Source organism: Nycticebus coucang, chromosome Y (assembly GCF_027406575.1).
Source record: "Nycticebus coucang isolate mNycCou1 chromosome Y, mNycCou1.pri, whole genome shotgun sequence".
In the NCBI taxonomy this organism is placed as follows: domain Eukaryota; kingdom Metazoa; phylum Chordata; class Mammalia; order Primates; family Lorisidae; genus Nycticebus; species Nycticebus coucang.
Genome location: NC_069805.1, coordinates 164,902 through 190,572, shown reverse-complemented (window position 1 = coordinate 190,572; position 25,671 = coordinate 164,902). Strand labels below are relative to the sequence as shown.

At 40.0% G+C, this 25,671-nt stretch overlaps 1 protein-coding gene across 4 annotated transcripts in view; it reads left to right on the top strand.

Annotated features, from left to right (window-relative positions):
• The window catches only part of LOC128578987 (histone demethylase UTY), a 224,939-nt gene that overhangs the window by 47,364 nt on the left and 151,904 nt on the right, over positions 1-25,671 (top strand). The window lies entirely within an intron of this gene.

Sequence of the window (25,671 nt, the reverse complement as noted above, 5' to 3'; positions counted from 1 at the left end):
TGAGTCTCACTTTGTCACCGTTGGTAGAGTGCCATAGAGTCACATAGCTCATAGCAACCCCAAATTCTGGGCGCAAGAGATCATCTAGTCTCATTGTCTCAGCCTCCTAAGTAGCTGGGACTATAGGTACCCACAACAATGTACAGCTGTTCGTTTTGAAACAGAGTCTTACTTTGTCACCTTGGGTAGAGTGCTTTATTTTTAAATGAATATAAAATTTTATGTGTAAAATCCTTTATTTATTTTTTTAGATAGAGTCTCACTTTTTCATTCTTAGTAGAGTGCTGTGACATCACAGCTCACAGCAACCTGAAACTCTTGAGCTCCAGCTATTCTCTTGCCTCAGCCTCCCAAGTAGCTGGGACTACAGGTGCCTGCCACAATGCCCAGCTATTTTTAGAGATGAGGTCTTGCTCTGGCTCAAGTTGGTCTCTAATCTCTGAGCTCAGGCAATTCACCTGCCCTGGCCTCCCAGAATGCTAGATAACAGACTTGAACCACCACACTAGCCTTATTTAGAGATTGGGTCTCGCTCTTGCTCAGGCTGGTCTCAAATACCTGAGTGTAGGAAATACAGCCACTTCAGTCTCCCAGAGTGTTGGGATTATCAGCGTGAGCCACTATGCCCACCAAAAAAGGTAGTTTTTTAAAAAAACATTTTATGTAAAGTAAGTTATTCTTAATTAGTAATTTTTTCTGGAATTTTATTGGCAACAGAGAACACAAGTGTGATATTTTAAAGGTTTTTTTTTGCCTGGGGCTGGGCTTGAAACCACCCCCCCCAAGATATGGAGCAGGCACCTACTCCTTTGAGCCATAGGCGCTGCCCCTTTTTAAAGGTGTTTGTTTTGTTGTTGTTGTTGTTGTTTTTTTTTTGACAAGTGTGATATTTTACAAGCAAATAGAATTAAGAGAAAAAGAAAACTATTAAAAGTTTGCATCTGGGAATTGATGAATGCTGGAAGATGGAGGTGTTAGCTGTTAGCATTGGAGTGTTGTTCTTGTAACAGTTTCACAGTGGTTAGAAATTTGGAAAGAACTAAAACTTTAAAAAGACCCTTTTAAATGAAGGAACTGTGTGAATGTTGAGTTATTCATTCACTATTTTATCTTAGGTTAAATAATAAAGTTAAACCAGGATATTTCTCTTTTAGAACATACACACTTTTATCTATTTATTTTTATTTATTTTTTGAGACAGAGTCTTACTTTGTCACTCTTGGTATAAAAACATGTTATCACAGCTCACAGCAACCTCAAACTCTTGGGCTCAAGTGATTCTTTTGCCTCAGCCTCCCAAGTACCTGGAACTACATGCACCCTGTACAGTGCCCGGCTATTTTTTTTTTAGAGATGAGGTCTCTGTCTGGCTCAGCTGGTCTCGGACTTGTGAGCTCAGGCAATCCATGCGCCTCCTAAGCTCAGACCTCCCAAGTTTTGGGATTACAGGTGTGAGCCACTTGCCTGGCCTTAAACTTTTAAATATAGTACAGAGAACTTACTAATAGATTGACAACAAAATACATTTATCTTGTCAAAGGACAAAAGTCATAATATTGATCTTAGAACTACTGTAAGAGTTAGTCATAGATAGTGCAGTGTGGATGAAGAGGAAGTTTTTATTAGTCATAGGGTTTGAAAACCTGTGTATTGATCTTTGATATAAGGAATATTGTTGTGGACTTTCATAAATTGAGTTGGAAAGAGACATAATTAAAAGTGAAGTCTGGGCAGCGCCTGTGGCTCAGTGAGGAGGGCGCCGGCCCCATATACCGAGGGTGGCGGGTTCAAACCCGGCCCCGGCCAAACTGCAACCAAAAAATAGCTGGGTTTTGTGGCGGGCGCCTGTAGTCCCAGCTGCTCGGGAGGCTGAGGCAAGAGAATCGCATAAGCCCTAGAGTTAGAGGTTGCTGTGAGCCGTGTGACGCCACGGCACTCTACCCGAGGGCGGTACAGTGAGACTCTGTCTCTACAAAAAAAAAAAAAGTGAAGTCTACTTAATTCTCAGAATGCACAAATTTGTTTTGTTTTATTATTCTTTGTGACAGCATTATGGACATATTATTTACATTCTATAGAATTCGTCCATTAATTCGAGTTAACGTATTTACAGAGTGTACTACCATCACTTTTTTTTTTTAATTAACCTATCTTTTTTTGATTATTATTAAATCATAGCTGTGTACATTAGTGCAGTCAAGGGGTATAATGTGCTGGTTTCATATACAATGTGAAATATTTTCATCAAACTGTTTAACATAGCCTTCATGGCTTTTTCTTAGTTATTGTATGAAGACATTTGAATTCTGCATTAAGTTAGTTTCGCCTGTACCCATTCTAAGATGCACCATAGGTGTGGCCCCACCAATTACTCTCCCTCCACCCCAACCTTCCTCCTCCCCTCCCCTCCCTTGGCCCTTTCCCCATATTCTTGTGCTATAGTTGGGTTATAGCCTTCATATGAAAGCTATAAATTAGCTTCACATTTGGTCTGAGTACATTGGATACTTTTTCTTCCCTTCTTGAAATACTTTGCTAAGAATAATATGTTCCAACTCCATCCATGTAAACATGAAAGAGATAAAGTCTCCTTTGTTCTTTAAGGCTGCATAATATTCCATGGTGTATATGTACCACATTTATTAATCCATTCATGGGTTGATGGGCACTTAGGCTTCTTCCATGACTTAGCAATTATGAATTGGGCTGCAATAAACATTCTGGTACAGATGTCTTTATTATATTGTGATTTTTGGTTTTCTGGGTATATACCTAGTAAAGGAATTATAGGATTGATTTGTCTATTTTTACATCTCTGGGTATTCTCCAAACATCCTTCCAAAAGGAACATATTAGTATGCATTCCCACCAGCAGTGTAGAAGTGTTCCCTTTTCTCCAAATCCACGCCAACATCTCTGGCTTTGGGATTTTGTTATGTGGGCTTACTCTTACTGGAGTTAGGTGATATCTCAAAGCAGTTTTGGTTTGCATTTCCCTGATGACTAAGGATGATGAGCACTTTTTTTTTTTTTTGTAGAGACAGAGTCTCACTGTACCGCCTTTGGGTAGAGTGCCATGATGTCACACGGCTCACAGCAACCTCTAACTCTTGGGCTTACGCGATTCTCTTGCCTCAGCCTCCCGAGCAGCTGGTACTACAGGCACCCGCCACAACGCCCGGCTATGTTTTTGTTGCAGTTTGGCTGGGGCTGGGTTTGAACCCGCTACCCTTGGCATATGGGGCTGGTGCCCTACTCACTGAGCCATAGGCGCCACCATATGAGCACTTTTTTATGTGTCTGAAGGCTGTGCACCTGTCTTCTTCAGAGAAGTTTCTCATCAAGTCCTTTGCCCACCCTGAGATGGGATCACTGTTCTTTTCTTCCTAATACTTTTGAGGTCTCTGTGGATTCTGGTAATTAAACCTTTGTCAGAGGTGTAGCCTGCAAATATTTTCTCCCATTCTGAGGGCTGTCTGCTTGCTATACTTGCTGTGTTATTGGCTGTGCAGAAGCTTTTTAGTTTGATCAGGTCCCAGGAGTGTATTTTTGATACTGCTTCAATTGCCTGAGGAGTCCTCCTCATAAAATATTCACCCAGACCGATTCCTTCAAGAGTTTTCCCTGCACTTTCTTCTAGTATTTTATATTTTCATGCCTTAAGTTTAAATCTTTTTTTTTTTTTCCTTTTCTTGCAGTTTTTTCTTTTTTTTTTTTGGCCCGGGTTGGGTTTGAACCCGCCATCTCTGGCATATGGGTCCAGCGCCCTACTCTGTTGAGCCACAGGCGCCGCCCAAGTTTAAATCTTTTATCCAGTGAGAATCTATCTTAGTTAATGGTGAAAGGTGTGGGTCCAGTTGCAGTCTTCTACAGGTTGCCAGCCAGTTCACCCAGTAACATTTGTTAAATAGGGAGTCTTTTTCCCACTGAATGTTTTTAATTGGCTTGTCAAAGATCAGATAATGGTAAGTAGCTGGATTCATCTCTTGGTTCTCTATTCTGTTCCATACATCTACCCCTCTGTTTTTGTGCCAGTACCATGCTGTTTTGATCACTATTGATTTATAGTACAGTCTCAGGTCTGGTAGCGTGATTCCTCCTGCTTTGTTTTTAATTCTGTGTAATGTCTTGGCTATTTGAGGTTTTTCCTGATTTCATATAAAAAGAAGTAGTTTTTCAAGATCTTTAAAATATGACAATGGAGCTTTAATAGGAATTGCATTAAAATTATATATTGCTTTGGGTAATATCGACATTTTAACAACATTGGTTCTTCCTAGCCAAGAGCATGGTATGTTTTTCCATTTGTTAACATCTTCAGCTATTTTTTTTCTTAAAATTTCATAGTTCTCTTTATAGAGATCCTTCACGTTGTTTGTTAGGTCAACTCCCAAATATATCATCTTCCTTGGCACTACTGTGAAAGGAATAGAGTTCCTTGACTTTTTTCGGCTTGGCTATTGTTGGTATATATAAAGGCTACAGATTTATTGGTGTTGATTTTGTAGCCTGAGACATTGCTGTATTACTTGACCATCTAAAAGTTTTGTAGTAAAATCCCTGGTGTTTTCCAGATATACAATCATATCGTCTGCAAAGAGTGAAAGTTTGATCTTCTGACCCTATGTGAATACCCTGATCGCCTTTTCTTGCCTAATTGCAATGGTTAAAACTTCCATTACAATGTTAAAGAGCAATGGAGACAATGGGCAACCTTGCCTGGTTCCTGATCTAAGTGGAAATGATTTCAATTTAACTTCATTCAGTAGGATATTGGCTGTGGGTTTGCTGTAGATGGCCTCTATCAGTTTAAGAAATGTCCCTTCTATTCCAGTTTTCTTAAGTGTTCTGATTATGAAGGAATGCTGGATATTATCAAAAGCTTTTTTCTGCATCGATTGAGAGAATGATATGGTCTTTATTTTTTAGTTCATTTATGTGCTGAATTACATTTATAGATTTACGTATATTGAACCAGCCTTGAGATCCTGGGAATCTCACTTGGTCATGGTGTATAATTTTTTTGATGTGTTTTTGGATTTGATGTGTTTGTTAGGATCTTGTTGAATATTTTTGCATCAATATTCATTAGTGATATTGGTCTATAATTTTCTTTTCTTCTTGAGTCTTTCCCTGATTTAGGGATCAAGGTGATGTTTGTTTCACAGAATGTGTTGGGTAGTATTCCTTCTTTTTCTATATTTTGGAAGAGTAAAATAGGCACTAGTTATATAGTTAGTAATATAGGCACTAGTTCTTCTCTAAAGGTTTTGTAGAATTCTGATGTGAAGCCATCTGGTCCCAGGCTTTTCTTTTTAGGGAGATTTTGTACAGTTGATGTTTTTTCAGAACTTGATATAGGCCTGCTCAACATTTCCACTTCGTTCTGGCTAAGTTTCGGTAGGTGGCGTGCTTCCAAGTATTGATCAATTTCCTTCAGATTTTCATATTTCTGAGAGTAAAGTTTCTTGTAATGTTCGTTAAGGATTTTTTGAATTTTTGAGCAGTCTGTTTTTATTTCGTCTTTACCATTTCTGATTGATGAAATTAGAGATTTTACTCTTTTTTTCCTGGTTAGGTTAGCCAAAAGTTTATCTATTTTATTGTCCTTTTCAAAAAACCAACTTTTTGATTTATTGATCTGTTGTGTAATTCTTTTGTTTTCAATTTCATTTAATTCAACTCTAATATAGGTTATTTCTTTTCTTCTGCAGGTTTTGGGGTTGGAATGTTCTTCCTTCTCCAGTTGCTTGAGATGCCCTGTTGTTAACTTCTCTTTCCGTTTCCTTGAGGAAGGCTTGCAGTCTATAAACTTCCCTCTTAGGACTGCCTTTGCAGTATCCCAGAGGTTCTGATAATTCGTGTCTGCATTTTCGTTTTGTTACATAAATTTGGTAATTTCCTTCTTAATCTCATCTGTAACCATCTATCCTTCAGCATGAGGTTATTTACCTTCCATGTTTCTGTATGAGTATGCAGATTCCTGTTGTTATTCCTGTTGTTTTTTTCCATCATGGTCTGAGAAGATGCAAGGAATAATTTCTATTTTTTAAAATTTGCTGAGGTTAGACTTGCGACCTAGGATGTGATTCATTTTGGTGTATGGTCTGAGGGCTGATGAGAAGAATGTGTATTCAGTTTTGTTGGGATGAAATGTTCTGTAGATGTCTGTTAAATCCAGATGTTGAATGGTTAAGTTTAAATCTAAAATTTCCTTGCTAAAAAAAATAAATAAATAAATAAAATAAAATAAAATTTCCTTGCTTTGCTTCTTTTTGGAGGATCTATCCAACACCACTAAAGTGGTGTTAAAATCTACAACTACTATTAAACTAGAGGAAATCAAGTTGCTCGTGTCTGTTAGAGTTTCTCTTATAAATTGAGGCACATTCCGGTTGGGTGCATAAATATTAATAATTAAAAATCTCATTATAGTGAGTATTACCTTTAACAAATATGAAGTGTTCATCCTTATCCTTCCTTATTTTGGTTGGTTTAAAGCCTATTGTGTCTGTGAATAGGATTACAACACCTGCTTTTTTCTCCTTTCCATTTGTCTGGAATATAGATGACCATCCCTTTACCTTGACTCTATATTTATCTTTAAAGTTAAGATGAGATTTTTGTATGCAGCAGATATCTGACCTGAATTTTTGTGCCCAGTCAGCCAACCTGTGCCATTCACATTAATTGAGAATATTCATAAAACTTTCGAAAGTCTGGTGGACATTTTTAATTCTTTTGTGACTGTGGAAGTTGGAATTGGATCAAAATTTTCTGGGTGGGTTTACTTTTGTGGTGGAGGATTACGCTGGTCTTTATGGAGGATAGGGCTGAGAATATCCTGGAGTGCTGGTTTAGTTATGGCAAGTTTCTTCAGGATGTGAACGTCATTAAAATATTTAATTTCTTCATCATAAATAAAAACTCAGTTTAGCTGGATACAAGATTCTGGGTTGATAGTTATTATGTTTTAGTACGTTAAAAGTCAATAACCATCCTCTTCTACCTTAAAGGTAGAACAACTCTGCTGTTGCTGGCAGTGTCCCTGGTCGGGTCAGGCGCTGTTTGCTGGGCCGCGTGGTTGCTGGAGTAGAGCCTGGTGGGCAGTGGGGGGAGGTTTGGCGCAGCCTGGAGTCTCTTGTTGGGGGGGTGCTTCTCCTGGCAAACAGGGTGGGGGTCACTGCTCAAGGACCTCTTCCCTCAGTCTCAGCAGGGTTTAGGCTTCTGGTTTGGCAGGTAAGGGGTGAAGGGTGTGCTGGGAGTTCAGAATGGCAGGAAGACTTTAGTTCAGTTTTTCTGCCTAGCAAGAGAGTGTTCAGATTCACAGTAGGGTCCCTCTGAGGAAGTAGAGAAATGAAGAGAAAAAAAAGAAATGAGACAGAAAAACAAAAAACCCACAGTTTACTTTGGGGGGGGGGGTACAGACAGTTTTCGTTTCAGATGGATTTTGTACCTGAAGGTTGGTTTCTTGGAGTCGCAGCTTGTCTCAGCAGATGTGACCTGCAGTTATTTCTCTCACAGCTGGGCTCCCAGTCTTCAGCATAATTGGGCTGTTTCTGGACATCATATTTCCTTTTGGATATATTTCCTTTGGAGCCTCTTTTGGAAGCTCTTTCCAGTCAGCCATCTTGCTCCTCTACCTTCCTATTTACCTATCTTTCTATCTACCTATCAATGGATCTTAGACACATGGCCTCACTGTTGCCCAAGGTGAAGTGCAATGGCCTGATCATAGCTCATTGTAACATGAAATTCTTGTGCTCAGGCCATCTTAGTCCCTCAACCTCCTAAATTGATAAGACTATAGGCACACCCCCCCACACCTAGCTAAGTCTTTTCAAATTCAAATGTCTAGGAATGAAAATCTAAAGTTCTGTTTCAGTCAACAGTTGTATGTAGTACCTTTAAAAGGTTAACTGTGTATAATTTGTTTTCAAAAGAAATGGACTTACCCAGAGTTTGTACTGCAGCTTGCAAATTCTTTTCTTGAAATTGTTGAATTTTTTCATTCTTAGCTTTGCTCTCTTTGTCCAAAAGGTTGAGTTTATGAACATAATTGGTTCAGTCACATGTATTTTTCTTCAGTGTAGTTTTCAGCTCTGAAAAGTTTTCTGCTAACAGTAAACTTTCCACTGTTAGAGTGTGGCAGTATCACAGCTGATCCAGTCTTTTTCTAATATGAGCGTACTTTCTTTCTACAGCTATAGTTATCCTATCTTCCAAAATCAGTTTTGTTTCTGCTAATTAATGTCCTGTTATCAGCCACTTGCAGGAGATCTGCAACGTAAGGGTCATCTGGCTGGGGAAGTGTATATGAACTGACTTCAGGGAAGCAACTGGTGCATCTATTTGCATACACTGATGCCTAAATCAGTGCTTCTTTTCTTGCCACCTACAGTTTGTACTCCAGCTTGCAAATTCTTTTCTCAAAGTTGTTGAATTTTTTCATTCTTAGCTTTGCTCTCTTTCTCCAAAAGGTTGAGTTTATGAACATAATTGGTTATTTAGAAATTTGAGATCAGCTGTGTCACATGTATTCTTCTTCAGTGTAGCTTTTAACTCAGCAGCTCTAGCCGCTGCTCTCTCCTGCAGTGCATTGCCCTCCACTCGCCTTCCTCGCTGGTTCTTTCTCCTCAGCCACTGGCTCCAGAGGTAGAAAATGTTTGAAAATAGTGCCAACAGAGGATCCCACAGCACTGAGGTGGCCTAACCATCACTTTTGAAATGATGAATTTCAGAACATTTTCATCAGATCAAAATGAAACACCATATCCTCTGCTCCCCAGTGAATGTGGCACTAAATAACCATTAATTTACTATGTGTGTCTGCTTGTACATAGTCTTAACATTTAAGCAAAACCATCTGTGTTTCAATAGTGTTTTTGACTTTTTTCACTTAGTATAATGTTCTCAATTTTTAGTCAAGTCTTGAATAACTGTCAGTCTTAGTAATGATTATTGTTAGATACTGAAGTGAGATCTTCTGAAACTTACTGCTGTTTGACTTACAGATTTTTCGCTGTGGTTGGTGGTAATAGGTATGAATCTTGGTTCTGTGGACATTGTTCTCCTTGATCCTTGTAATGGCTCTTTGCCTGGCTTTGGTAGGTTTTTAAACAACCACTCAATCCTCTATAGGTCTTAGGAATTGTCCGTTGTAGCTCTCTGCTTTCTAATATTTTTCCTCAAAACTTGTTAGCTGTGTTGGTCGCCTTTGATTCTAAGGTCCCGATGGCCTCATCTCAGGTCATAACTGTGTCATAGCCTGGAAAAGTTTTGGGAGATACTTCATGGGATGATTATAGAGCTTAAGTTGTTACCACTTTTGGGAATACTATTCTTGTTACTAGATATCTAGTATTCAATTTCTGTTTCATGATTTCATTTCTTCACCTCTTATCTTTTAGGTTTTTTTTTTTTTTTAATAAATCAATAATTCCTTTGGTGCCTGTCTTTTAATATCTTCATTTACCAAACTTTTCTTTTTATTCAGTCATAATAAATAAAGTTTGATATGCTTATTTTTTTTATTTTTTGAGACAGAGTCTCACTGTGTCACCCTTGGTAGAATGCTGTGGTATCACAGCTCACAGCAATGTCAAACTCCTGGACTTCAGCGATTCTCTTGCCTCAGCCTCCCACGTAGCTGGGACCATGGCACCCGCCACAATACCTGGCCATTTTTTGGTTGTAGTTGTCATTGCTATATTTGGCAGGCCTGGCCTGGATTTGAACTGGCCAGCTCTGGTGTTTATGGCTAGTGCCCTACCTGCTGAGCTACAGATGCTGAGCCTGGTATGTTTATTTTATTTTCATATTTCTTTATATTTACACTTAAGGATAACTGCCTTTCTGTTATTACAGTGAAATAATGTTTTTTTTTAATTGGTATAGTGCGAGCTGGTTTTAAGAAAAATGTTAAGTAAATTGTAGTACATTTGATTTGTAGAAATTCAAAAATATGTTAGAGTTATGATTGAATAACAAATTTGGAAGATGGTTTAAGAAGAGATGGAAAATATTCTAGGAATATAACATTTTGGTAAGCAAAGATCTAATTTAAATACTTCATGTTTTAAGGCAAATACATTGTCAGTGATTTTCATTGATAGATGAGCATGCACATTTCCTATTTAAAGTGCTTTCTAATGCCGTTTTTTCTTATCTTACGAATCAATTGAAATAGTGACATTTATTGAACCAGCATTGTAATTATGTTTTTATTTAAAAATCTTTTAGTAGATACTCTTGGTACCTTGTTCATATTTGTCTGGTATCCTTTAGTTTTGGGCTTTGTGATCAAAGAGGAGTTTTTGGCAGACGGGGAGTATATAGCATTATAGTATCGCTATAGTCTCCTTTCCTTTTTTCCCTAATAATGACTTGTTGTTTGAGGCATGGGTAGTTAAATACTCTAGGTAAATACTCCCTCACCATATTTTACAGTCTCTTTCTAAGTAATGTTGACAGTGTTAAAAAGAGATCTGCAGTAGGACTAGTATTCAGTCCCTATAGTAGTAATTAGCTCAGTAATGTACTTTTTTCGGTTTCTTTCCTTTCACTGATCATCTGCCAAATAAACTAATTCTATTCATACCTTCATCAAGGACTTCTAGGGTAATTCAGGCCAAGATAATATGGCAAGAAGCACTTGAAGAGTGCTTAAAGTGTAGGAGTGTTAGAACACATTTTTTTTTAAGCTGCAAAAGCTTGAAAAAAATACATAGATGTGTATCATTATATGAACTAAACAGAAGTTTGCTTTTTTTTTTTTTTTTTTTTTTTTGTAGAGACAGAGTCTCACCTTACCGCCTTCAGTAGAGTGCCATGATGTACACAGGACTCACAGCAACCTCTAGCTCTTGGGCTTCCGCGATTCTCCTGCCTCAGCCTCCCAAGCAGCTGGGATTACAGGCGCCCGCCACAACGCCCGGCTATTTTTTGGTTGCAGTTCAGCTGGGGCTGGGTTTGAACCCGCCACCCTCGGTATATGGGGCTGGCGCCTTACTCACTGAGCCACAGGCACCACCCCAGAAGTTTGCTTTTAATTCACAAAATGCATAGTTTGCTACTATTTTAAGTTGTGATATTTTCATCTAATTTAATCTTAAGGTTTCTCTTTGAGGAGTGAATAGGTGTGAATTCTGTTCACTCCTGTGATGGAAATTCAGGGGCAGTTGGTTGTGGATGTCTACAGTGTATCTGTCATGAGATACTTCTTTATCTTGGTAGATGGCTATGTTAAGCTCATGTTTTCTGTTTTTTTTTTCTTTTTCTTTTTTTTGTTCTTATTAAAGTGTCACTTGCAATGAATGTTTATGTGTTTCTTTTTCTTATTTTCTTTTTAATTGTTTGGGATCCATTGAGAGTACAAAGAATTAGGTCACCCTGATTGCATTGCGTTTATTTAGTTCCTCTTATAACTGTGTCCCACTCCCAATAGGCGTGTCATACACTATCTCCCATACTTCTCCCTCCTCCCCTTTCTCCACTTGATCATTCTCTAAACCCTCACCCCTTGTATTAGTTCATCTACTAACTTCATTGGATTCTTGAAACTCATAATGAGTTACACCTCCATCCAGGTTATTACAAAAAATGTAAAGTCTCCATATTTTTTAGTGATTGGGTTGGGGGCATTTAGGTTGTTTCCACCTTTTGGCAATTGTCAACTGAGTTGCAGTAAACAGTCTAGTACAAATGTCTTTATGATAAAAAGATTTTTTTTCTTCTGGGTAGATGCCTGGTAATGAAATTGCAGGATCAAATGAGAGGTCTAATTTGAATTCTTTGAGGCTTCTTTATATTTCCTTTCAAAAAAGTTAGAAATTGTTTTGTTTAAGAATGTGGAGGTGTGGCTCGGTGCCTGTGGCTCAACTGGCTAAGAAGCCAGCCACACAAACCTAAGCTCCTGGGTTTGAATCCAGCTCTGGCCTGCCAAATGACAGTTGCAAAAAATAGCTAGGTGTTGTGGCAGGTGCCTGTAATCCCAGCTACTTGGGAGGCAGAGGCAGGAGAATCGCTTGAGCCCAGGAGTTGGAGGTTGCTGTGAGCTGTGATGCCACAGTACTTTACCAAGGGCAACAGCTTGAGGCTCTGTCTCAAAAAAAAAAAAAGAATTTCGAGGTGGATGACCATGGTCTTCTGGCTTGGAAGGTTTCATTTGAAAAGTCTGCTGTCATCCTACTGGTTCTGGTTGCAGGTCAATTGGCACTTACTTCTGGCTGCTTGCAAAATTTTTTTTTTTTTAGAGATAAGAGTCTGACTTTATTACCCTTGGTAGAGTACAATGACATCACAGCTCACAGCAACCTCCAACTCCTGAGTTTAGGCGATTTTCTTGCCTCAGCCTCCCGAGTAGCTAGGACGCCTGCCACAATGCCCAGCTATGTTTTATTTTTTTTTGTTGCAGTTTGGCTGGGGCTGGGTTTGAACTCACCACCTTCGGTATATGGGGCTGGTGCCCAAATCACTGAGCCACAGGTGCAGCCCTGCTTGCAGAATTTTTCTTCATTTTTTTTTTTTTTTTTTTGGAGACAGTATCTCATTATGTTACCTTTAATAGAGTGCTGTGGTATCACATCTCACAGCAACCTCATACTCCTGGGCTGAAGCGATTCTCTTGCCTTAGCCTCCCAGTTAGCTGGAACTACAGGCACCTGCCACAACACCTGGCTATTTCTTGTTGCAGTTGTCATTGTTGGTTAGCTGGCCGAGGCCGAGTTTGAACCTGCCAACTTTGGTGTATGTGGCTGGTACCATAACCACTGCCCTATAGGTGCCGAGCCAGAACTTTTTCTTTTATATTGACTTTGGACAGGCTCGTTATAATGTGTCTTTGAGAAGCTCTGTTTGAGTTGAGATGGGTTTGATATCCATCTGAGAGGAGTGCGTCAGGGTCTTTAGTAAAATTTGGGAAGTTTTCATTTATTATAGTCTCCAGGAGGGCTTCCATTCCTTTGGGACAATCTTCTCCCCTTCAAGAATCACTATTATTCGTAAGTTGGAACACTTTATGGATTCTCATAGTTCTCTAAGTGCTTCTCTCAGAAGTTCTTACAGAATTTCTCTAAGTGCTTTGCTTAGAGAAGCACTGTTCTGCTTCCTCTCTTTTTTCTGCCTCCTTAACTACCTGGATTAACTTGAAAATTTTATACCTTAGCTCTGAGGTTCTTCTTTTCTCCATTTTTTTTTTTTTTTTTTTTTGAGAGAGAGTTTTACTTGTCACCCTCAGTAGAGTGCAGTAGTATTATTGCTCACAGCAACCTCATCCTCTTTGGGCTCAAGTGATTCTCTTGTCTCAGCCTCCTATACAGGTCTGCCTACAGCCACAATGTCCAGGTCCTTTTTGGAGACGGGGTCTTTCACTTGCTCTGGTTGGTCTTAAATCTGTGAGCCCAGGCAATCCCACCTGTGTTGGCCTCCCAGAATTCCAGGATTACAAGTGCGAGCCACTGAGCCTGGCCTGGTTTAATGTATTTTTGATACTTTCTACTTTACATTCCTTGATTGTTTTTACATTCCTTGTTTGTCTCCTTCATTTCCTTAAGTTCCGCCATATATCTATATTCTACATATCTCATCTGACTTTTGGTTCTGTCTTCCCATTTTCTCATCCATTCCTTTCATTGTCTTTATCAAGACACATTTTAATTTCCCTTTCTGCCAAATACAGGTGGAGTCTTCTGCAGTAGCTGCCTCATGGTCCCTTGGGGGAGTTGCTCTGTTTGGTTTCTAATGTTCCCCCAATTTTTCTGTTCGTTCCTCCACCTGTGTTCTTTCTTCTTGTTCACATCCTTGCCCTCCTTTTTACTTCTCACTGCCTCTTGTTTTACATAGAAGTCCTTGCTCTTGCTGACAGTATGTTATAAGGTGTCCCCAGGACACCAGGTGGTGCTGTGATTTTTTAGGAGATAGAGAGCAGCAACCTTTATGGACCTCATTCCTAACTTAGTTTCCTTCAGTGATCACGTGATTGTTTCCTCAGCGTTCAGAACCTGCCAGCTAGGATCTTAAAGTTCAGATGAGTCTTTCAGAGGCAAGTCTCAGACTGCCCCCTGACTCCTGTTCCCATGGGCTGAGGGTGTCCCAAGAGTGGAGTTCTGATCCCAGCACATAGAATTTAGACTGCTGTGCTTTAGGCCCTTCCTAAGACCTTCTCATGACCTTCCCACTTAGGAAGGAACATAGGAACACTCCTCTTCCCCTTCAGGAATCATTATTATTCATAAGTTTGAACGCTTTATGGATTCTCATAGTTCTCTAAGTGCTTCTCTCAGAAGTTCTTACAGAATGTCTCTAAGAAGCTTCTCTAAGTGCTTCTTAGAGAAGCATTGTTCTGCTTCCTCTCTCTTTCTTTTCTGCCTCCTTAACTACCCGGATTAACTTGAAAATTTTATACTGTAGCTCTGAGGTTCTTCTTTTCTGCTTCTTTTTTTTTTTTTTTTTTTTTTTGAGTTTTACTTTGTCACCCTCAGTAGAGTGGGGTGGCCTCCCAGACCTTCTCAGTGTGGTTGCCTCATCAGCCACCAAACCTGTCAAATCCACTCTTAACTGGCATTCAAATCTGGTTGCTGTATATTGTTCAAGTGTGCCCACTCTTCTAAGTTTGCCACTCAATACATAGCTTACCGCAATGATTGAAAATTTTAGAAAGGCTCCCCTCTGCCACTCCCTAATCTTGGGTCTCTGTGGGCAGCCAGCCGATCTCAGCCAGTTTCAATCACTTGCCTAATTTACCCAGCTATTTTTTTGTTGTAGTTATCATTGTTTAGCTGACCCAGGCCGGGATCGAACCCTCTAGCTTCAGTGTATGTGGTTGGTGCTGTAACCACTGTGCTATGGGCAACGAACCTGAAGGTTACATTTTTAATACAGCAGAAAAGGTGTCTATACTATATATATGATGTAATAAAATGTGTGATGGGCTTATTGAAAGACTTCAGGAGTGACGTGGTGCTCAAGGAGTAGGACACTGGCCCCATATACCAGAGGTGGCAGGTTCAAACCCGGCCCTGGCCAAAAAAAAAAAAAAAAAGAAAGACATCAGCAGCATACATTTATAACAGAGAAGAGCTCATCATGTCAGTTTATAAAATTAAGGAAAGACTTCTTTCTCCTTGTCCCTAGAGTATGCACTTTCTGCCCCTCAACTGATGCTTTTTATTTTTTTTTGCTGTTTTTGGTGGGGACTGGATTTGAACCCGCCACCTCTGGCATATGGGGCCGGTGCCCTACTCCTTTGAACCAATTCTCATGAAATACAGTGTACAGTAAATGTTTAATTAAAACACATCTTTGTAGTTAGAGATTCAAAAAGGTGGTTTTGTTTGTTGTTGATGTTTCACATCTTACAAATATATAGTCAGGCTTCTGCTAATGACATGGATATATTTTGAGAAATACATCACAAGGCTCGGCGACTATGGCTCAAGCGGCTAAGGGGCCAGCCATATACAGCTGTGCTGGCAGCTAACAACAATGATAGCTGCAACCAAAAGAGTCAGGTGTTGTGGCAGGTGCCTGTGGTCCCAGGTACTTGGGAGGCGGAGGCAGGAGAATTGCTTGAGCCCAGGAGTTGGAGGTTGCTATGCACTGTGATGCTACAGCACTCTATCCAGGGCGACAGCTTGAGGCTCTGTCTCAAAAACAAAAAAAAGAAAGAAAAGATGAGAGGGTGAGGGGGAAGAAGAGGACAGGGGAAGGGCAGAAGGGGAAGGAGAAGGAGAGAGAAACATCACGAGGCAACTTCATGGCTGTGTAAACATCAGAGAGCAGTGGTTCTCAACCTTCCTAGTGCTGCGGTGTATTTTCATTGTTATAAAGGGGTCACAATCCACAGGTTGAGAACCACTGTCATAGAGTGTACTTAACTAATTATGGTTACAGCCTACTGCATTCCTAGGCTGAGTAGGATAACCTGTTGCTACTGGGCTGCAAAGCTGAACAGTATGTCACAGTCCTGAATACTGCAGGCCATTGCAACACACTGTTTAAGTACAGGAGGAGGCGGAGCAAGATGGCAGCCGAGTAACAGCTTCCTTGCATCTGGGCACCGTGAGTCTGGGGAGATAGGACTCCAGGCGTCTCTGGCTGGTGGGAACTGCCTATCATCACTCCTATGAGGATACAGGGAGTCAGCGAGAGACTTCTGGACCCCAAGAGGAGGACTAAATCCGTGGAAAACCGGCAAGTGGTCGCGTGTGTTCAATCCGTCTAAACCCGCCCACAACTGTAAGTTCAGTAGCAGCGAGACTGCAAACCAGAAAGGCCTTACCTGTGAACTGTTTTGATGTCCTTGGACTTGGCACTGAGTTGAACTGCCTTGGGGAAGGCCTGAGCGGGAGTGCGAGAACTTTGGCCGTTGTCTAGGGCCCCAGTCTGAGCCGCTGAGCCAGACGGAGCTAATAGTGTTTGGCGGTGGGTCACACGGATCCATTGTCAGCGATCTGCCCCCGCCCTCAGGGTCGCAGAGCTAGAAACGGGTGGGAGCTGGTAACCCAGCAACCAAGTAGCCTAAGGGTGGGGTCTGAGCCGCCTTGCAGCCCTAACCCTCAGGGGCAGAGTGAGACCGGTTTTGGCACACTGAGTAAGTGGATAGCCACTTCAGCAGCGATTCCAGCAAGAAAGCTGGGAAAGCTTCTGCTCAACAAGTTTACAACTTCGAAGTGCCTTTTAAGTAGGCTGAAGAGAGATTCAGGGTGTCTACCTGCTGGGGTTTGAGTAATCAGCAGCCTCTAGTCGTATCTGAACTGTGACTAACATCTCATACCCCAGAAGACCACGTGTTGCCCCGACAATATTCAATAACATATACAAACTGCTTTGTTTTTGGTTGTGTATTTTTTTCTTTCTTTTTTTGCTTGGTTGTTTTTTTTGTTTGTTTATTTTGACGTTGCTGATATTCTTTTGTTTTTTTAATTTCAATCTTTTCCACACAGATCCCTTTTTCTTTCTCAATTTTCCTAGTTTAATTATAATTTCCCATTGCTGCTTTTTTAAATAACTTCAACTTCATTTTTGCTAGTGTTTCTACCGATATAATTTGGTTTTTCACCCAATTTTATCCCTGTAAAGTTTTCTGTTTACTTCTTTTGGTTTGATTTATAGCATTTTTGTCTTTCCTCTCTACTTGGTGGAGGTGGGGTACTGTGTCTGATCAGGTTAGCAAAGAGCTGCTGACCTCAAGGGAACCACGCAACTGGGCACCCCCAGAAGGTGGGGTTTTTTAAGGTTGTGTCAAAGTACCCTACTGTACACCTATATTGCCCTGTCTCCCTCTTTCTGTGCCTATCTTCTTTTTGTCAATATTCCTTATACCCACCCCCTCTCCTTTCTCTATCTTTCTTTTTTTCTTATCACTCGGTCCTCCTTTCTTTCATCCCCTTTTTTTTTGCTCTTCAACCTTCTCACCCTTCTGGTCCTGTAACCTTTAGTCCACAGGCACAAGAACTTAAAGAGCAAGAGGAAGTGAAAGGAAAATTAGGGCAAGCAAACAGATAAAAGAAATCACTCATGAGGAAGAATCAGCAGAAAACTCCAGGCAACATGAAGAACCAGTCTAGAACAACCCCACCAAGGGACCATGAGGTAGCTACTGCAGATGATTCCACCAGTATAGAAATGTTAGGAATGACAGAAAGGGAATTTAGAATACACATGTTGAAAACAATGAAAGAAATGATGGAAACAATGAAGGAAATTGCTAATAAAGTGGAAAATAACCAAAAGGAAATCCAAAAACAGAATCAAATAAGAGATGAATGATATGAAGAATATAAAAAGGATATAGCAGACCTGAAGGAACTGAAACAGTCAATTAGGGAACTTAAAGATGCAATGGAAAGTATCAGCAACAGGTTAGACCATGCAGAAGAAAGAATTTCAGAGGTAGAAGACAAAGTTCTTGAGATAACTCAGACAGTAAAAGAGGCAGAAAAGAAGAGAGAGAAAGCAGAACGTTCACTGTCAGAATTATGGGACTTTATGAAGCGTTCCAACATACGAGTTATAGGAATTCCAGAAGGGGAAGAAGAATGCCCCAGAGGAATGGAAGCCATACTAGAGAATATTATAAAAGAAAATTTCCCAAACATCACCAAAGATTCTGACACACTGCTTTCAGAGGGATATCGGACCCCGGGTTGCCTCAACTCTAACCGAGCTTCTCCAAGACACATTGTGATGAACCTGTCCAAAGTCAAGACAAAAGAAAAGATTCTGCAAGCTGCCAGGAGTAAGCGCCAGTTGACCTACAGGGGCAAATCCATCAGAGTTACCACAGACTTCTCTAATGAAACTTTCCAAGCAAGAAGACAATGGTCATCTACCTTTAATCTACTTAAACAGAACAATTTTCAGCCCAGAATTCTGTACCCTGCTAAGCTAAGCTTCAAAATTGACGGAGAAATCAAATCATTTACGGATATACAAACATTGAGGAAATTCGCCACAACAAGACCAGCTCTACAGGAAATACTTCAACCTGTTCTGCACACTGACCACCACAATGGATCAGCAGCAAAGTAAGAACTCAGAAATCAAAGGACAGAACCTAACCTCCACACTGATGCAAAAGATAAAACTAAGCAATGGACTCTCACCAAATAAGACGAATAGAATACTACCACACTTATCCATTATCTCAATAAATGTTAATGGCTTGAATTCCCCACTGAAGAGACATAGATTGGCTGACTGGATTAAAAAACACAAGCCATCCATTTGCTGTCTGCAAGAAACACACCTGGCTTCAAAAGACAAATTAAAGCTCCGAGTCAAGGGTTGGAAGACAATTTTTCAGGCAAATGGAATTCAGAAGAAAAGAGGAGTTGCAATCTTATTTTCAGATACATGTGGATTTAAAGCAACTAAAGTCAAAAAAGACAAAGATGGTCACTTTATATTGGTCAAGGGAAAACTACAACAAGAAGACATTTCAATTCTAAATATTTATGCACCCAATTTAAATGCTCCCAGATTCTTGAAGCAGACCTTACTCAGTCTGAGCAATATGATATCTGATAATATCATCATAACAGGGGACTTTAACACACCTCTTACAGAGCTGGACAGATCCTCTAAACAGAAATTAAACAAAGATGTAAGAGATTTAAATGAGACCCTAGACCAACTATGCTTGATAGACGTATATAGAACACTCCACCCCAAAGATAAAGAATATACATTCTTCTCATCACCCCATGGAACATTCTCCAAAATTGATCATATCCTGAGACACAAAACAAATATCAACAGAATCAAAAGAATTGAAATTTTACCTTGTATCTTTTCAGACCATAAGGCACTAAAGATGGAACTCAACTCTAACAAAAATGCTCAACCCCACCCAAAGGCATGGAAATTAAACAATCTTCTGTTGGATAACAGATGGGTGAAGGAAGAAATAAAACAGGAAATCATTAACTTCCTTGAGCATAACAACAATGAAGACACAAGCTACCAAAACCTGTGGGATACTGCAAAAGCAGTTTTGAGAGGAAAATTCATCGCTTTAGATGCCCACATTCGAAAAACAGAAAGAGAGCACATCAACAATCTCACAAGAGATCTTATGGAATTGGAAAAAGAAGAACAATCTAAACCTAAACCCAGTAGAAGAAAAGAAATATCCAAAATCAAATCAGAGATCAATGAAATTGAAAACAAAAGAATCATTCAGAAAATTAATGAAACAAGGAGTTGATTTTTTGAAAAAATAAATAAAATAGATAAACCATTGGCCAGACTAACTAGAAATAGAAAAGTAAAATCTCTAATAACCTCAATCAGAAACGATAAAGGGGAAATAACAACTGATCCCACAGAGATACAAGAGATCATCTCTGAATACTACCAGAAACTCTATGCCCAGAAATTTGACAATGTGAAGGAAATGGATCAATATTTGGAATCACACCCTCTCCCTAGACTTAGCCAGGAAGAAATAGACCTCCTGAACAGACCAATTTCAAGCACTGAGATCAAAGAAACAATAAAAAAGCTTCCAACTAAAAAATGCCCTGGTCCAGATGGCTTCACTCCAGAATTCTATCAAACCTTCAAGGAAGAGCTTATTCCTGTACTGCAGAAATTATTCCAAAAAATTGATGAAGAAGGAATCTTCCCCAACACATTCTATGAAGCAAACATCACCCTGATACCAAAACCAGGAAAAGACCCAAGCAAAAAGGAGAATTTCAGATCAATCTCACTCATGAATATAGATGGAAAAATTCTCAACAAAATCCTAGCCAATAGATTACAGCTTATCATCAAAAAAGTCATTCATCATGATCAAGTAGGCTTCATCCCAGGGATGCAAGGCTGGTTTTACATACGCAAGTCCATAAACGTTATCCACCATATTAACAGAGGCAAAAATAAAGATCACATGATCCTCTCAATAGATGCAGAAAAAGCATTTGATAAAATCCAGCATCCTTTTCTAATTAGAACACTGAAGAGTATAGGCATAGGTGGCACATTTCTAAAACTGATTGAAGCTATCTATGACAAACCCACAGCCAATATTTTACTGAATGGAGTAAAACTGAAAGCTTTTCCTCTTAGAACTGGAACCAGACAAGGTTGTCCTCTGTCACCTTTACTATTCAACATAGTGCTGGAAGTTCTAGCCAATACAATTAGGCAAGACAAGGAAATAAAGGGAATCCAAATGGGAGCAGAGGAGGTCAAACTCTCCCTCTTTGCTGACGACATGATCTTATACTTAGAGAACCCCAAAGAGTCAACCACAAGACTCCTAGAAGTCATCAGAAAATACAGTAATGTTTCAGGATATAAAATCAATGTCCACAAGTCAGTAGCCTTTGTATACACCAATAACAGTCAAGATGAGAAGCTAATTAAGGACACAACTCCCTTCACCATAGTTTCAAAGAAAATGAAATACCTAGGAATATACCTAACGAAGGAGGTGAAGCACCTCTATAAAGAAAACTATGAAATCCTCAGAAAGGAAATAGCAGAGGATATTAACAAATGGAAGAACATACCATGCTCATGGATGGGAAGAATCAACATTGTTAAAATGTCTATACTTCCCAAAGCAATCTACCTATTCAATGCCATTCCTATCAAAGTACCTACATTGTACTTTCAAGATTTGGAAAAAATGATTCTGCGTTTTGTATGGAACCGGAAAAAACCCCGTATAGCTAAGGCAGTTCTTAGTAACAAAAATAAAGCTGGGGGCATCAGCATACCAGATTTTAGTCTGTACTACAAAGCCATAGTGCTCAAGACAGCATGGTACTGGCACAAAAACAGAGACATAGACACTTGGAATCGAATTGAACACCAAGAAATGAAACTAACATCTTACAACCACCTAATCTTTGATAAACCAAACAAGAACTTACCTTGGGGGAAAGACTCCCTATTCAATAAATGGTGTTGGGAGAACTGGATGTCTACATGTAAAAGACTGAAACTGGACCCACACCTTTCCCCACTCACAAAAATTGATTCAAGATGGATAAAGGACTTAAATTTAAGGCATGAAACAATAAAAATCCTCAAACAAAGCATAGGAAAAACACTGGAAGATATTGGCCTGGGGGAAGACTTCATGAAGAAGACTGCCATGACAATGGCAACAACAACAAAAATAAACAAATGGGACTTCATTAAACTGAAAAGCTTCTGTACAGCTAAGGAGACAATAACCAAAGCAAAGAGACAACCTATACAATGGGAAAGGATATTTGCATATTTTCAATCAGACAAAAGCTTGTTAACCAGGATCTATAGAGAACTCAAATTAATCCACATGAAAAAAGCCAACAATCCCTTATATCAATGGGCAAGAGACATGAATAGAACTTTCTCTAAAGACGACAGACGAATGGCTAACAAACACATGAAAAAATGTTCATCATCTCTATATATTAGAGAAATGCAAATCAAAACAACCCTGAGATATCATCTAACCCCAGTGAGAATGGCCCACATCACAAAATCTCAAAACTGCAGATGCTGGCGTGGATGTGGAGAGAAGGGAACACTTTTACACTGCTGTTGGGACTGCAAACTAGTACAACCTTTCTGGAAGGAAGTATGGAGAAACCTCAAAGCACTCAACCTAGACCTCCCATTTGATCCTGCAATCCCATTACTGGGCATCTACCCAGAAGGAAAAAAATCCTTTTATCATAAGGACACTTGTACTAGACTGTTTATTGCAGCTCAATTTACCATTGCCAAAATGTGGAAACAGCCTAAATGCCCACCAACCCAGGAATGGATTAACAAGCTGTGGTATATGTATACCATGGAATACTATTCAGCCATTAAAAAAAATGGAGACTTTACATCCTTCGTATTAACCTGGATGGAAGTGGAAGACATTATTCTTAGTAAAGCATCACAAAAATGGAGAAGCATGAATCCTATGTACTCAATCTTGATATGAGGACAATTAATGACAATTAAGGTTATGGGGGGGGAAGCAGAAAGAAGGATGGAGGGAGGAGGGTGGGGCCTTAGTGTGTGTCACATTTTATGGGGGCAAGACATGATTGCAAGAGGGACTTTACCTAACAATTGCAATCAGTGTAACTGGCTTATTGTACCCTTAATGACTCCCCAACAATAAAAAAAAAAAAAAAAAAAAAAAAACTGTTTAAGTACAGGAGAACCTCTGTAAGTGACCGCCCAAGGGACTGTAACAAACTGGTTAATATATAAACGTGGTCAACATAAGGAACTAGGCTTATGATACATAAGCACACTGATACATACATGTACTTTATTTTCTCATACAGGTTTTATCAGACAGTATCAGGCAGACTCATACATAGTGATAGTGCAGTAACACAGTAACTGTATCATACAAAATCAATACACTTACTGTTTTCTCCTGGTTTAATTATTCTTTCTGAGAAAAGGCATCTATCTTCATCTGTTTCTTATTCTTGCTACAAACATGCGAGGGGAGAGAGCACTCCCAAAGCTGGATACACCAGTCAGCATATGTGGGCATTTTTCCACAGCAGATGACATCAACTGTGTTATCAGATGCCTGACATCCTCTTCTTTTGGAGTCTCTGTCGTTCTGAGTCATCCTCACTTGCTTCTTCCACTTCCTCAGCTGCTTCATGCACTTTTATGCTGGTTTGTGCTTGTTCAGTATCAGTTGGAAAGTTGCTTCTGGGTCAGGTACATTACAGGTTACCACTTGGGTCAGGTACATTGCAGGCAACAAAACCTTCAAAATCTACTTCTTCAGATTTTGGCACAGGAGATGGGCAGTCTGAAGGAGGCCAAAAAAAGATCGTGTTCTTGGGCTGTGACAAATCCAACTTTCTTGAAACGCTTCTGTGTTGTTTCTGGCTGAACTTCATGGCAGCATCTTGAGTGTTACCTGATGCAGGGGAAGACATTGCTTCCACAGGAAGGCCACAGTTTTGTGTCTTCTTAATGACACACTGCATGAGGTTTTGATTATGCCTTGGTCAAGAGGTTGAATTTTTGAGGTTGTGTTTCAAGACAGAAATTTCACTGTCATGTTTGTGAGATGATTCACTTGCGGGTGGTCCAGACAGTTGTCTACTGTGAGTAGAACAGACCATTTCTTTTTCTTCATTTCTCAGCTGATACCCCTTACCCACTCCCCAACTAGGGCACCAGTCATCCATGAGCATTTGCTTGTTCTCCCAGTGATGGTGAGGGCTTCACGCCTCAGGTTCTTGAATGCAGGTGGCTTTGCTGACTGACCAGTCACCAAGGGCATTAGTTTCTCTCCAGTTGAGCTAGCACAAAGTGCAACTGTGAAACATTCCTTGGAAAGTTTTCTGCTCTTAACTTTTGTCTCCCTTCATAGTGATGCTCCCATCAGGCATTGTCTTGAAAGAGTCTGCACTTGTCAGTGTTAAAGGTTTTGCTGTCATTTTTTGGTTTTGTTTGTTTCCTGGTTAGAGCACCATGGCATCGTGACTCACAGTAACCTCAAACTCTTGGACTTAAGCGATCCTCTTGCCTCAGCCTCCTAAGTAGCTGAGACTACAGGCATGTGGTACTACACCTGTCTAGTTTTTCTACTTTTAGTAGAGATGGGGTCTCGCTCTTGCTCAGGCTGGTCTGGAACTCCTGAGCTCAAGCGATCTTCCCACCTCAGCCTCCCAGAGTGCTAGGGTAAAAGATGTGAGCCGCTGCACCGGGCCAAGATATTGTCATCTTTGAAGCCTCTGGCAAAGTTCAGGAACTTTTTCATGAACTCTTCTACAACTTCGATTGGAACCTCTTTGGATTCACCACACAAGGCTTCCTGGGACATACTGTGTCTGTCACAGTTTAAATTTTTCAAGCCAACCATTTGATGCTTGCAAATCTGCCACCCCAATTCCCGTGCGAGTTCTTTACCAATTTCTTGGATCATCGGCCCATAGATTCGATGTTAACCACCCCCATTTGTTTGAATTAGCTTAAGACGGCTTCACTGACTTCTTCCAGGGAAGTTTTCCGCCTATTGCACTTTCTTTACCTTGACTCTCCAAGTTCTCGTGTTTATACTTATGGATATTGGTAACTGCGGTCTTACCAACACCAAAATGTTCCACTGTGTTTCTTTGGCTGCTACTTCCGAGAAAATGTAAAAGGTCAACTCTTTCCTTCAGTGTCAGCTCTTTGAGTTCTTTCCTTTGGGCCATTCTGTCTCAGATAAACTGTAAATTTTTTCTGTAACTGTAGGATATATCTACAATTCAGACAGTGCTTCTCCTTGAAATAAATCTTCCCACAACACATGGTACACGATAGGCAGTTAGGACTAATCCAACACGTGGTGATAATAAAACCTGAGAAATAAAAACTTAAACTAAAGAAAAAAGAACACGACTATAGACCAAAGCCCACACCTTCTACCCCTTAATGTAGAGTAGAGTTGGCTTGTCAAGTCATAGAGAGTAAATTAATATTGTGTGTCGTAGGCCAACCAGATCAACATAGAACTTAACAGAGGTGGTCAGTATATAGAGGTCATTCTTCCATTGAGTGGGTGAGTATATGCAGTTCATGGCCAGTTTATGAAAATTAGGTAAACTTAACGAGGTGGTTAATGTAGAAAGTGGTCACCTAAACAGATACACTTTATCTGAATATGTTATCATAAGAAAAATATAGTAATAATTCTGTATTATAATCTTTTGGGGCCAGTTACCCTTTAACTCTTTGCTCGTTCACTGTCTTAATGCTATGTTGTATTTTAAGTGTTAAGTATGTGTAACTAATTGTAAGAAAATGAATTGTGGGCGGTGCCTGTGGCTCAGTCGGTAAGGCGCCGGCCCCATATACCGAGGGTGGCGGGTTCAAACCCGGCCCCGGCCAAACTGCAACCAAAAAATAGCCGGGCGTTGTGGCAGGCGCCTGTAGTCCCAGCTGCTCGGGAGGCTGAGGCAAGAGAATCGCTTGAGCCCAGGAGTTGGAGGTTGCTGTGAGCTGTGTGAGGCCACGGCACTCTGCCGAGGGCCATAAAGTGAGACTTTTGTCTCTAAAAAAAAAAAAAAAGAAAAAGAAAATGAATTGTATCAGTGCATGTAGCTTATAAAATGAAGATGATGTCAAGAATGAGGATGATGTGAAATAACCATAGATCGTACACTGTAATTAGCTGAGATAATGCTATCTTTGGTTTCTTTTTCTTTTTTG